Below are 13,913 nucleotides of genomic sequence, written 5' to 3' on the forward strand. Positions count from 1 at the left end.
TCGTAAATACATGGCATGATTGAATGCATGTGTGCCAAACATCAAATGTAAGAATCATTCTGCAATCTAAGGGGAACGTTTCTTGCTGGGCCTGCTGTCCGTCTGGAACATGAAACATGTCATCCGCCTGGAACATGTCCTCACTCCCGCCTTCTCTCTGTCTAGTCTCCTTGACCTAGTGGATGACCTCAAACTTCCTCTTTCGGTAGCACACCATGTTCTTAAAACACTTCTCTGGGAAAGCAGTTTAATGAAGTCTATATTTCTGATTTCTATAACAGCTCATCTCACATTTAAACATAACGTTTATGTATCGTTTCACAGTCAAGCAAAGCGAGAGACAGGCACAATTGCGGGGAAGACAGGTTTATTCACATCACAGTGACATCGGGAGAACAAAGCGCAATGTGTCCTAAAGACAAGCTAGAAGTTTGCATGAACGTCTAGGCATATCACTGAAACAGACACAGCAAGCAGCATATGTCTTCAGTGACCATTCTGACCAAAACTACTAATTAAACAAACAACGGGAGATTACAACTTAGACATAATACAAAAGAAAACGAAACTAACAAATTCACGACTCTGGTAGGAATAAAGAACAAACAGCGTACATTATTAACAGTGGAAGTGTCGTCCAGGACAACACAAAACAATACATGGTAACAGTAATTATAACACTTAAACATTCACAATAGAACAAAACTAATAACATCTACGGCTCACTAACCAAACTTATAAGAGACCTCTTAAATGTTACAGTAAACAACTCCATATGTGGAATGGAAGATTACTGAGGGGCAGGCAGATAGGAGGAGAATCAGCACATAAGCTTGCAGTTTAGCAGTTATTTTCAGGTCCCTGATCTCTACCTCTTAGGGTGGGGAGCATATACATGTTTTGTATTTGTGGGATCTCCTGAGATATCTCAGTACAAATAAAAGCTTTTTTTGTTTGCTGTAGATTGGTCTGTTATCTCTAATTATTTCCTTCTGCATCAATGAATACGCTGCACTGAGGTACTGAAGAGAATTAGAAGCGCAACAGCTACCATCGGCATAAGTAGCTTAGCTGGCATAGCTAACTGTTACTTACATTTCCAGGGTTGCCAACTCTCACGCATTGAGCGTGAGACACACACATTTGACCGTCTAAACACGCTCTCACGCCACATTTCCAATTTCTCACGCCGAAAAAAAAACATCTAGTTATTTACCTCTGATGCATATCTATGATTCAATGAGTTACTAGTTCGCTCTGGCGCCAACCACTGGTGATCGATCGATCATGATATAATACTTAATTTGTGTCCATTTTACACCCCGCCCGGTAACAATTTCCATTCACACCCCCCCGTCAACAATTTAAACTCGCTACCTCCTCCAGGTTCAAACCTCACTCCAAGTGATCTTGAAAAGTTGGCAACCCTGCATTTCAAGTTAGCAACCACTAACATGGCAGCAAGAGTGTAAGAAGTTTTCCATGTAAATAGAAACATGTAATAAAATGCACTAATCAAATCAGTGGGGCAAATGCAAGTTTACATGTGTAAATGTGCAATACAAATTTAAAATGTAGCTGCTGTATTAACCTGCTTATATATTTTTTAGTATTTTATTTATACCAAGAAAAAGGACTGTATTTTTATTTTGTTCTGCAAGTGTGCAAGTACAATAGGGCATTAATTAATGAGAGAAACCTACAGTGCTCTCAGGTCAGCAGTTTATTTACAGTAGCTCTGTATGTATGAGAATAACTGGTCTGTCTGCATTCTTTAACACAGTCTTACCTATGGCCCACTCTGTGTTATTCAGCACTGAGACCAGGATCTGTTAAAAAAAGATAATCATCTCCAACTCCACCTCCAACAGAGTCATATGAGAAACTGAACAGGATAAACACTCAGATCAGAGTGAGGGAGACACATGAATATATTTCAGAGGAACATGGTGAGTATGTGAGTCTGTGCTGTAGATTAAAAAATGATCAGAATTTTGATGGAAACTCCAGTAGATGGTGTTAATGAAAGGCATGAAAATATATTTCTTTACTCTTTCTTCTGTCCTTTCACTTTCTGTCTTAAGCAGATCAATTTACCTCAGTTGTTTTTATAGTTCATTCATGTTGTGTCACTTTTTTGGTTTGTGTAGAAGATACACACAGACTGGTAGCGGTATGATGATTATAACACTTGTCTGCTGTTGACCGTATGGTGACTATTAACACTTATCAAATCATTTCCTTTGTCTTTGGTTCAGGTTTATTTGTGCAAACACGTCACATAGGCTATGGGTGTGGCATCGGCTTGTTTTACAAGGCTAGGTTTGTGAACATATAGGCTGATTTCAGGGTCTATGGCTTGATGTTGAAAATCAGGAGATGGTTTTTAGACTTCTTTCTGTCTGTATCTTATAATTGGTAAGAAGTCCCATGCCAATGTTAGTTTAGCATGATACTTGAATCTCACCAACTTCCAAAACAAAATAATTCGTCATTCCAATGAAATGCTCTGCGCACATCACACTTGTCCTTCAGCAGTTACACTGCTTACCCATCACTTGCAGGATCAACTATAAAATTCTGATTCTTACATTCAAGGCTCTTCATGGTCTTCATGGTCTTGCCCTTGCATATCTCACCAAACTTATCAAGGTTTACTCATCGCACCCTTAGATCCTCTCCATTTTTCTGATTGTCCCACGCACTAAGCTTGCTTCCATGGACAGTAGATATTTCTCTGGAACTTTCTGCCTCAATCTCTTTGTCAATCTGTGAGAAGTGTTATCACGTAAGCCACTTTGGCTTTATCATTGGGGAAACTCGATGGCTGTTGCTTGAACATTAGTGAACACTGTAGCAAAAAGTCTCTGCCTCAATCTCTTTGTCCCAATACCACTGGTTGAAATATTTGCCACAGTAGTTGGTTTAATGAATAAATGCAAATTTTATTGATCAATAGATATCAACAATTTAAAGTTATAATGCATACAACGCATTAGGTCAAAAACGTGGTTTAGGTTCAGAGAGTTAATCAAGCTATTAACTGAATCTGAGGAAGGACAAACCAACTGAAGTTAAAATAACTATGAAACAAAACTCCACAGACCATTTAGTTAATCAACCCAAAAGCTACAATGATTAAAGTGCCTTATAGAAGAAACTATTATCTGGAAGATAGTGGAAGTTATGGTAGGGTGACCAAACGTCCGTATTTCCCGGGACATGTCCGTATTTCACGTCCTGTCCCGGGCGTCCCGGGATATTTTTTAAAACTGTGGAAATGTCCTGGTTTTTAAATTACGTTAATCGGGCCATTAATTCTACAGGCACTAGGACCCTGAGCACGGCGCTGTATGACACGGAATCCCTGAGCCTCATCAGTTGAGCCTCATCATACTCAACTGGCGGAGAACCAACAACTTACGATCGCCACCCCATCCCACCCCCCCCACTCGACAACTTACGTTCGCCACCCCCCCAGCTCAACAACCTAAACACAGTGTCCTGGTTTTCCCAAACAAAAATATGGCCACCCTAAGTTATGGGACCAAGAGACAAAAGATTTTGCGAAGCCAATTTATTGAAAACAACAATATAACTGAAATAGGCTGTTCAGCAGCTGATCAATAGTTTAAGACCATACCTCAAAAAAAACCAAAGGGCCCCTCAAAACTCAAAAATCAAAGTGTCAAAAAAGACTCAGTAATGAGTAGCTCCTCCATTCTTGTTGATCACTTCAAACAACAGTTTAGGCATGCTTGATTCCAGTGTTGCAAAAAATGACATGGATTCAAAATGTTTGGCAGATTTTGGCTTTTAAAGGCTGTGGTCTTAAACTTTTGATCAGCTGAAAAACACGTTTGAGTGTAAATGCAGTCTACAAGAAATTGGCTGCTCAAAATCTTTTGCCTCTTGGTCCCATTTCTTCTTTTAGCATTGAATGAAGCTCTACTTACAACCTTCTTAAGATCCAGTGGTGCAAAATGCAAATTTTTCCAATTTTTTAGCTGGTCTTAAGATTTGGATCAGGAGTGTGTGTATACATATATATATATATATATATATATATATATATATATATATATATATATATATATATATATATATATATATACACTGCTCAAAAAAATAAAGGGAACACTAAAATAACACATCCTAGATCTCAATTAATAATCATCTTTGAAATCAGTTGAAAATCTCTCATTTCTACCTGTTGTCTGTTCCATTTGCACAAGAGCAGTTGAAATTGATTCACAATCAGTGAAGGATGACTTGGAGTTACATTGTGTTGTTTAAGTGTTCCCTTTATTTTTTTGAGCAGTGTATATATATATATATATATATATATATATATATATATATATATATATATATATATATATATATATATATTAGGGGTGGGCATAGATTAATTTTTTTAATCTAGATTAATCTCACTGAAATCTTGAAATTAATCTAAATTAATCTAGATTAATCTATATTAAAATGGCTCATATGCGTGCTACCCAAGTAATGACTAAAAGTCCGTTTTTGAGATAGGGTTTCTTAATACAGAGGGTGCATTAGACCAGGGGCTCATCTCCTGTTTCCAAAATGCATCAATGACTGCTTGAGGAAGCTGTTCTACTTTGAAAAAAAAAAAACATGCTCAATAAAATGTAGGCTACTCGTGTTCAACGGTTTATTCAGTTAAACATGAATTTGTAAGCCTACATACTGTACATTAAATAACATGTTTATTCAGCTAAACATGATATTTGAAATGTAAGCCAACATTTAGTACATTTAACCTCATGGACGTAATTTTCAAAAGTCAGTTTTGGTCCTCTGCAGTTTTAACGGTTAAAAAGAAATATTTAAATAGTGACGAATCTAGCGCTAGGACCATGCAGAAAATGACCGCTCCGAGCTCCGCTCCGGTAACACTTTACTTCGTAAAAATGAATTTTCCATGAAGCAAACCTGGCGACTTCGTGGCTGCATCCATGTAAAAACACGTACGATTTGTAATTCACAGGTTTAAAAACTCGTTCTCGCCCCTACTGTGCAATTTGGTTAGGAATACAGCCGAGCTAAACTATCAACGTGAAAGTCATCCTAGTTTGTTTAACCATTTTGACCCAGTTCCCAACCCAACTTTAAGAATAGATTAACGGCGATAATTTTTATATTGCCCGATAAGAGTATCAAATTAACGACTGCCCACCACTAATATATATATAGTATATATATACTATATTGTTTTGAGTTGCGTGGAAAATAAAGTTTCCCTCCTCGGGATTTTCTGGATTAAGCGCTTTCTGCCTCGGTTTCCCGAACCCGCTTCAGTGGTGACCCCGACGTCTTTTCGGACGATTCCGAAGTATTCGCGTCATGTCGGCGAACGCAGTAGCGCTTAAATTACCAGAGTTTTGGGAGCAGCATGCCGCCGTTTGGTTTGCTCAAGCCGAGGCTCAGTTCGCCATCCGGAAAATCACGGAGGACGACACAAGGTATTATTATGTCGTCGCGGCCCTGAACAACGGCACCGCCTCCAGAGTGGTAAGTTTTCTACAAGATCCTCCAGAGGACGATAAGTATGAAGCCCTTAAATCGCTGCTTCTACAAATTTTCGAGCTGTCGGAGTCGGAGCGTGCCCGCAGGCTTCTTTCGCTGTCTGGTTTGGGCGATTCCAAACCTTTGGAGATGATGGATCACATGCTGTCCCTACTGGGCGACCACACGCCGTGTTTTCTGTTCAGGGAGATTTTCCTTCAGCAGTTACCCAGCAACGTTCGCGCAACCTTGGCAGGTTCTACCCTCAGGGATTATCATGCGTTAGCTAGGGAGGCCGACAAGATTTTCTTGGGCAAGCAGTGTTTTGCAGCCACGCATGTCTGTACACCTCCGCTCACCACTGGCGCTGCCGTCTGCGCGTCCAGGCCTCCGCCCTCCCCAGCTCTATGTTTTTACCACGCGTGTTTCGGATCCAAGGCCAGAAGCTGCCGCCCGCCATGCGGTTTCAGGAAGCCGGGAAAAGTGAGGGCCGACGCCTGCTAGCATCTACAGGCGTCGGCCGTTCCAGTAGCCTGCTTTTCCTGACAGACGCGGTCTCGGGGCATCGTTTCCTCTGCGACCTGGCTGTGCGGCATTTTCGTTTTCTTCTGGAAGGCCGCCCGTTTACTGCGTTCGTGGACCACAAGCCATTGGCATTCACGATGGCTAAGGTTTCTGAACCGTGGTCAGCTCGTCAGCAGCGTCAGCTGGCCTTCATCTCGGAGTTCACCACGAACATTCAGCACGTTGCGGGGAAAGACAACTCGGTGGCCGACTGCCTCTCTCGTGGGGTCGTCGGCGCCGTGCACCTCGGCATCGACTACTCCCATATGGCAGCAGACCAGGCGTCGGACCCGGAGGTCCAGGCCTACAGGACGGCAATCACCGGCCTGCAGTTGGCGGACGTTCCCTTCAGTGATGCAGGTGTGACGCTCCTCTGTGACGTGTCCATGGGCCGGCCTAGGCCTATTGTTCCCACCTGCTGGCGCAAGCTGGTTTTTGATTCCATACACGGCCTCTCACACCCCGGCAGGAGGGCATCGCAGAAGCTAGTGGCGGACAAGTTTGTCTGGCATGGCCTCAGGAAGGATGCTCGCGACTGGGTTAGAGCTTGTGTAGCCTGTCAGCGCGCCAATTCATTTCCTGCGGCGTTTCGACCACGTGCATGTGGATTTAGTGGGGCCGCTGCCACCGTCCCATGGTTTCTCTCACCTCCTCACCGTCGTCGACAGGACCATGAGGTAGCCGGAAGCCATACCGTTGTCCTCCACTACGGCCTCGGAAGTGGCCCGGGCGTTTATTGGCGTGTGGGTCGCACGGTTTGGCGTCCCGTCGGATATGTCCTCGGACCACGGGCCTCAGTTAACTTCTGGGTTTACTACCCAGTGTCTCGGCGCTCAGTTGAGCATTCTGCCCGCCTCCGAGATGGACATGAAGTCGGGCCACGCTGGCCCCGCCCTTGAGGCCGCCAACAGGAGCTCTATTCCCACGTACGGGCAACGGTCAGTGCCACTGTGCTTCGGTGGGCAGCGGTTCACATGGCCTTTTGTGCTGGCGAAGGTTTCCACTCCCCTCTTAGGTGCCGATTTCCTGTGTGCCAACAGCTTGCTGGTTGATGTTAGGAACAGACGCCTCGTGAATCCAGAGACTTTCAGCTCTCTCCCATGCTCGCTCAGTCGTTTAGGCTCCTCCAACCTGTCGGGTGCGTTCTCTGTCTCGGACGATTTCTCACGTCTCCTCGCGGAGTTTCCTGGTCTGACGGAACCCACGTTTTCTTCGGACAGCAGCAGGCATGGGGTTGAGCATCATATCGCGACCTCGGGCCCACCTGTTCACACTTGCGCTAGACATTTGTACCCCGCCAAGCTCGCAATAGCGAGAGCTGAGTTTGGGACGATGGAGCGCCTGGGTATTGTGCGTAGGTCTGACAGCACCTGGGCCTCGCCGCTGCACATTGTCGAGAAACCAGGCGGCGGCTGGCACCCTTGCGGTGACTATTGCCGGCTCAACGACGCCACCACTCCTGATCGCTATCCTGTTCCTCATGGGCAAGATTTTTCCACATGTCTGGCTGGAAAAGTCATATTTTCAAAGGTGGACTTAGTCCGTGGCTACCACTAGGTCCCCGTGCATCCCACGGACGTTCCGAAGACGGCAGTGATCACTCCTTTCGGCCTGTTCGAGTTCCTCCGTATGCCTTTTGGCCTCAAAAATGCTGCCCAGACATTCCAGCGTCTCATGGACAGTGTCCTGCATGATTTGCCTTTCCTTTTTGTCTACCTAGATGACATTTTGGTGGCCAGCGCCTCAAGGTCGGAGCACCTGCGGCACCTCAGGCTCCTGTTCGAGCATCTCAGCCAGCACGGCCTGATCATCAACCAGTCGAAGTGCCTAGTTTGGACTTCGCCTTATTGATTTTCTCCGCCACCGCACCGCAGCGTTTCGCCCGTCCACTTACAATTAAGGCCCTGCAGGAGTTCCTGGGAATGGTGAACTTCTATCACCGTTTCATCCCATGAGCAGCCGGCCTCATGCACCCTCTCTACATGGTCCTCAAAGGCAAAGCCGCCAAGCACACGGTGGATTGGACTAGTGAGCGGCTCTTGGCTTTTGACACAGCTAAGCACGCGTTGGCGGATGCCACTTTGTTGGCGCATGCCACTTTGTTGGCGCACCCCTCACCTGATGCGCCCATCGCCATCACCACAAACTCGTCGGATTATGCCGTGGGCGCGGTGCATGAGCAGTGGGTTGATGGGGCTTGGCAGCCCTTGGCATGCTTCAGTCACCAGCTCCGCCCCGCCGAGCGCAAATACAGCACGTTTGACCGCGAGCTACTCGCCCTGTACCTGGCTGTGCGGCATTTTCGTTTTCTTCTGGAAGGCCGCCCGTTTACTGCGTTCGTGGACCACAAGCCATTGGCATTCGCGATGGCTAAGGTTTCTGAACCGTGGTCAGCTCGTCAGCAGCGTTAGCTGGCCTTCATCTCGGAGTTCACCACGAACATTCAGCACGTTGCGGGGAAAGACAACTCGGTGGCCGACTGCCTCTCTCGTGGGGTCGTTGGCGCCGTGCACCTCGGCATCGACTACTCCCGTATGGCAGCAGACCAGGCGTCGGACCCGGAGGTCCAGGCCTACAGGACGGCAATCACCGGCCTGCAGTTGGCGGACGTTCCCTTCAGTGATGCAGGTGTGACACTCCTCTGTGACGTGTCCATGGGCCGGCCTAGGCCTATTGTCCCCACCCGCTGGCGCAAGCTGGTTTTTGATTCCATACACGGTCTCTCACACCCCGGCAGGAGGGCGTCGCAGAAGCTAGTGGCGGACAAGTTTGTCTGGCATGGCCTCAGGAAGGATGCTCGCGACTGGGTTAGAGCTTGTGTAGCCTGTCAGCGCGCCAATTCATTTCCTGCGGCGTTTCGACCACGTGCATGTGGATTTAGTGGGGCTGCTGCCACCGTCCCGTGGTTTCTCTCACCTCCTCATCGTCGTCGACAGGACCATGAGGTGGCCGGAAGCCATACCGTTGTCCTCCACTACGGCCTCAGAAGTGGCCCGGGCGTTTATTGGCGTGTGGGTCGCACGGTTTGGCGTCCCGTTGGATATGTCCTCGGACCACGGGCCTCAGTTTACTTCTGCCCTCTGGAACGGCGTGGCTGCGGGCCTCGGAGTACACTTGCACCGCACGATGGCCTACCACCCCCAGGCCAACGGCCTTTGTGAGCGTTTCCATCGCTCTATGAAAGCTGCGCTCCGGGCCAGCCTCCGGGACGGCGACTGGGTGGATAGGCTCCCCTGAGTCATGCTGGGCCTCAGGTCGTCCCCCAAAGAGGATCTCCAGGCTTCGTCGGCCGAACTTGTCTACGGCCAGCCCTTGCGGGTCCCCGGAGATTTTCTCCCCTGTCCTACTGCTTCGTGGTCCGACAGCCACCAGCGGCAGGCCCTTCGTGAGTTCTCGGGTGCTTTTGTCCCCGTGCCCACCTCTCAGCATGGCCTACAGCGGTCCCGTTTTCCACCTTCTTTGCGTGCTGCTAAGTTTGTGTTCATACGGCATGATGCGCACCGCAGTTCCCTCCGCCCGGTCTATGATGGCCCTTTCCGAGTGCTGGAGCCGGGGGACAAGTTCTTCAAGGTGGACATTGGGGGCGTCCCTGAGAGCGTTTCGGTGGATCGTCTGAAGCCGGCCCACTTGGACTTGGATGGTGCTGTGGTGCCGGCATGTCCAGTGAGCCGTGGGCGGCCCCCGGCCGTTGGTCCTGCCTGCCCTGCTGGTCAAGCAGCTTGTGCAACTGACCCGCCGGAGGCCAATGTGAGCCAGTCTGGGCGGTTGATTCATCCCCCTCGCCGGATGGACATGTCTGTTTTTGTGAATTCTGGGGGGGCGTGTAGCGACTACTACTCCTCACAGTGAATTCCCTAACAGACAGGCACTTGGCCACTCAGGGAGTTTTAGCCCTTTAAGTGACACTGGGAGAGCGGCGCCTGCACGCGCCAGGGGAGGGGAAGAGAACAGTGTTGTTGTTTGAGTTGCGTGGAAAATAAAGTTTCCCTCCTCGGGATTTTCTGGATTAAGCGCTTTCTGCCTCGGTTTCCCGAACCCGCTTCAATAGCAGCCAACCAGACTGGAATCAGGGCGGCATGATGAATTAAGGTGACTTACTCAGGGTGAGAGTCGTTCAGGTTCGGATGGCTGTCCATACAGTACATAATACTGCTTATATTCTAATATTTAGTATGCATTTTCTTCACAACTGTTTATTCATAGCCACAAATGCAACTTCATCCATCGTAGCCTTTCATAGCTCTTCTTAGCCATTTTTATCTACCCAAACAACTCGACATAAACTCCAGCTAAAGTAAACCTTTTCTTTTTCTATGATGTCCAAAAGTATATGCAATGCAAACTCGCCAGGCAGAGGTGTGAAAAGCTGTCATTCAAAACCACTACCCCCCTCCAGACCAATAAATACTACGGAATTCAAAAGTTAACAGATGCAGCTTTGCAATTCAAGAACAGATTAGGTAAAACAACGCTGCAATGTCACTGATAGGTCAAAAATTGTTTGATGCTCGCAGCACAGGAGAGGAATACGTGTTTTTATAAAGATTTCGTGAGCAAGCAAATAAACCAACATTCCATACATTGTTTGAAAGTGTGATACAGATGCTTTGATAGTAAGTGAATTTTAGGTGAAAAAACTTACTTATCTTACTTTGAAAACTTTTTAAAAGTGCAATTTAAAGGGCAAGTCAAGTTGCACATGTAAACCACATGTTGTAAACACCGTGTGTTCGGAACGGGATTTCTCATGAACAGTTGCGTGGAGATGGATGGAAATCGGTATGCAGGAAGTTATACTATACTACTGCACAAAGATGTTAAAACCCATTGAGCAACAAAGGCAACTAACACCAACTAGCGGGATGTGACCAAAGCATGAACTGTATTTTGTTTACAAAAGTCATGTAGGTCAGTTTTGTTTGGGCCCGAGACAAAATTTTCTTAAAATTTTGTGTCGAACTCCGGATATGTCGAGTACTGAGGTGGTTGAGTTCCGGGGTTCTGCTGTTTATGGATTAATAAGGAACACACAATTCACATAATAATTTCAATAACAATGAGACAGGATTAGGTTCCAGAAACGGAACATTGCTGGGTCCATGATGTATTCCTCAGCTACAATTTTTTTCCTTTTCTTTATTAGAATGAATCCAAGTTTGGTGTTTTTGGAATAGTCTTGAAGAGTAGCTTCCCCTAAAAAGGGTTAAAAAAGATGGGCGTAATATATCTGTAAACAATTTGCGCTGCTGCAGGCGCGACAGTAGCATGTAGCATTGGTGGAGCGTCAATTGACGCAAGCTGATAGTGGTAGATCAAAACAGCCGCTGTTCTAGTGTTAAAACCCTCGTTTCTGAATACCGCTGCGTAACAGTACAACTCAGCTTTACAATGGACCCAGCTACACTACAAGAAAATGAAGAATTAAGAGCCGTGCTGTCACGGCAAGACAAATGATCAGAAGACATGAACAAACACTCCAACAGATTCTAGAGCAGCTACAAAAGGTAGTATTGGCTGTGCAGACTGCCGGCCAATCGAGACAGCTGCCCAACAACCCAGTTAGTCTTCCCTCTACCAAGCCTCCCACTGCAGCGGCTCAGTTAGAACCTGCTTTACCAGCACCTAGACACTATACTGATGACTATGTATCCATGACCCCTTTTTGCTGACTTATGGGAACGTACAAGCTCCTGGGGGATCCCCTTCCTGGGTATGGCTCTTGGACCAAGGCCTGCTTGACGGCAGATTCATGCTCCCACTGAATGGGAGCTATTTTGGCACTCAATGCCTTTCTCCGTGTCCATCCAGTGTTTAATGCATCATGGCTCTGCCCCGTTCTATGTGGTCTGCCCCGGGCTCCTGTATCATTGATGGGGCTCCGGCCTACACGGTTCGTCGCCTCCTGGACCTCCGTCAGGTTCATGGTTGTGAGCAATTCCTGGTTGACCTGGGAGGGGTATGCACTGTAAAAAATGTTTGTTTGTCAGGGCTGGCTTGGATGCCGTGCCATCTACCGCCACTAGGGGCGCCCGAGCCAGGGCTGGCTCGGATGCCGTGCCATCTACCTCCACAAGGGGCACCCGAGCCAGCCCTAGACTTCAGCAATGCAATCAGCAATGATCTGTCTCACCTGTTGCCATGGCTTCTTAAGGAAGCCCGTGGAGACAGATCATTGCTGATTCGTTATGGTTATGCCGTTGCGTTCTCAGCCTCTCCCTGTTTACTCTGTTGCTGCGTTTGCCTCTGTAGGTGTCTCGTCACCTATCTCTCTTGTCTGTTTTCTCTGTCATTTTTCGAGTTCCTATCTCCTGCGTCGCTTACTGACCTCCCTCAAGTTTTCCTCAACCTGTTTACCTTCCTATCCCGTTGCTGTGTGTATGGGAAGGGTTTTTTATTTGAGCAGTTTTTATTGCTAGCAGCCAGCTACTTCCCCTGGCATCCTTGGTTTGCTTTATTTCTTTCTACGCATTGAGAAGTCCGTGTTTATTCAGGCACTCCTTTTAGTTCTGTTGATTTGTGGCACTTGGTTCCACCTCTCCCTTGCTCTCTCTAACGCGGTGTGTTGTTCCTTACCCACCGGCGTTACATTGTTGAATTTTACGGTAATAAACTATAAAATAGCAACAGTAAAAGATCATAAGAAAACAGTATATCACTGTAACAGATGCAATAGTTTATTTTTAAAAAATAAACAGTATATAAAATTAATTTTTACAGTCATATGTAGAAAGCACACATTTTTAATGTTAATTTCAATATTTTAGGTAAAATATATTGGAAAATTCTGTAATGTAGTAAACAAGGAATTACCCTAAAAATAAAAAAAATATTCAGTCTAAATGACAGATTTTGCTGATGAGTAGCCTACATTTCAATTTACAGTGAAAATTTATTCATCAATCAGCAAAATCGCACCTTGATTTCTACAGAAAGAAAATGCTAAAAATATGGCCAGTGCTGAAAGGTAAAGCATGTTTAAATATAGGACAATGTACTGCCATTTTAGAAATTGTCTTTGCAAATATGGGTCAAATATTTATACATATAAGGAATACTGTGTTTTCTGGAACATAAGGTGCACTTAAAAGTTTTCGATATTCAAGTCTTGTGCTATCATTGCTGCCTTCAGTCGAATGGTGACTGTAGAGACGTTTCTCCCGGCTGTTCTTTACTCAATTACGTTTTACGTAATGTTCTCTGGTTAGTTTATTGCTGCCAGCGTACACATTACGTATCTGTGCAGGGACAGATTTTTGAATTCAGTGCACATACAAGGCGCACTGCTGATTTTTGAGAAAATTTAAGGCTTTTCTGCTTAAAGTCTGTAAAATTGTGTAGCGTCGGTCCACTGGGGGCAGCGCTACTTCCCATGAGCCCCCGCGGCTCCGTTATTGATACGCGTTGTGTAAGTGTTATGACATGCTGTTGTTGATTATGTATTTTATTATATGTTTTGTTAGTTTAAGTCTCCCTGTATTAGTTTATGTAGTTGTACATTGTCTGAGTCTACCTACCGTGTTTGTGTAATGTTACAGTGCTAATGACCTGCCCTCATGTTTCACATATTGTGTTTAATACGCGTGATTATGGCTTCATGCGTGATTACATTGCTAAGGCAAAATAAAAGTGCCTTGTTGCCTTAAAATGTGGCAACCAATGAGAATAATATAGATCATTGGTGGCAACAACTGGGAGGCCCTAGTGATGGCGGCCTGCCAGTAATTTACTGTAAAATAATAATGGTTGTAATGTGTTCGTCATAGAGATAAACAGTAAAACAGTTGTTTTAAAATTATTCACCGTAAATAGGTTTA

The 13,913-nt window shown here is 45.9% G+C and overlaps 2 protein-coding genes across 5 annotated transcripts in view; both read left to right on the forward strand.

Moving 5' to 3' along the window:
- Positions 1-13,913, forward strand: part of LOC143481746 (NACHT, LRR and PYD domains-containing protein 3-like) — a 44,206-nt gene that overhangs the window by 13,529 nt on the left and 16,764 nt on the right. For 2 of the 4 annotated variants that reach the window (XM_076979879.1, XM_076979876.1), the window contains exon 2: positions 1,815-1,949. The exons of 1 other annotated variant lie outside the window; for it this stretch is intronic. The gene's annotated coding sequence lies outside the window, so the exon portion shown is untranslated. The remainder of the gene's footprint in view (positions 1-1,814; positions 1,950-13,913) is intronic. One more of the 4 variants, XM_076979877.1, reaches the window with a different exon arrangement.
- Positions 1-13,913, forward strand: part of LOC143481735 (NACHT, LRR and PYD domains-containing protein 3-like) — a 104,429-nt gene that overhangs the window by 13,522 nt on the left and 76,994 nt on the right. The gene's annotated exons all lie outside the window — the stretch shown is intronic.

The sequence above is a fragment of the Brachyhypopomus gauderio genome, chromosome 18 (genome assembly GCF_052324685.1).
Source record: "Brachyhypopomus gauderio isolate BG-103 chromosome 18, BGAUD_0.2, whole genome shotgun sequence".
NCBI lineage: Eukaryota > Metazoa > Chordata > Actinopteri > Gymnotiformes > Hypopomidae > Brachyhypopomus > Brachyhypopomus gauderio.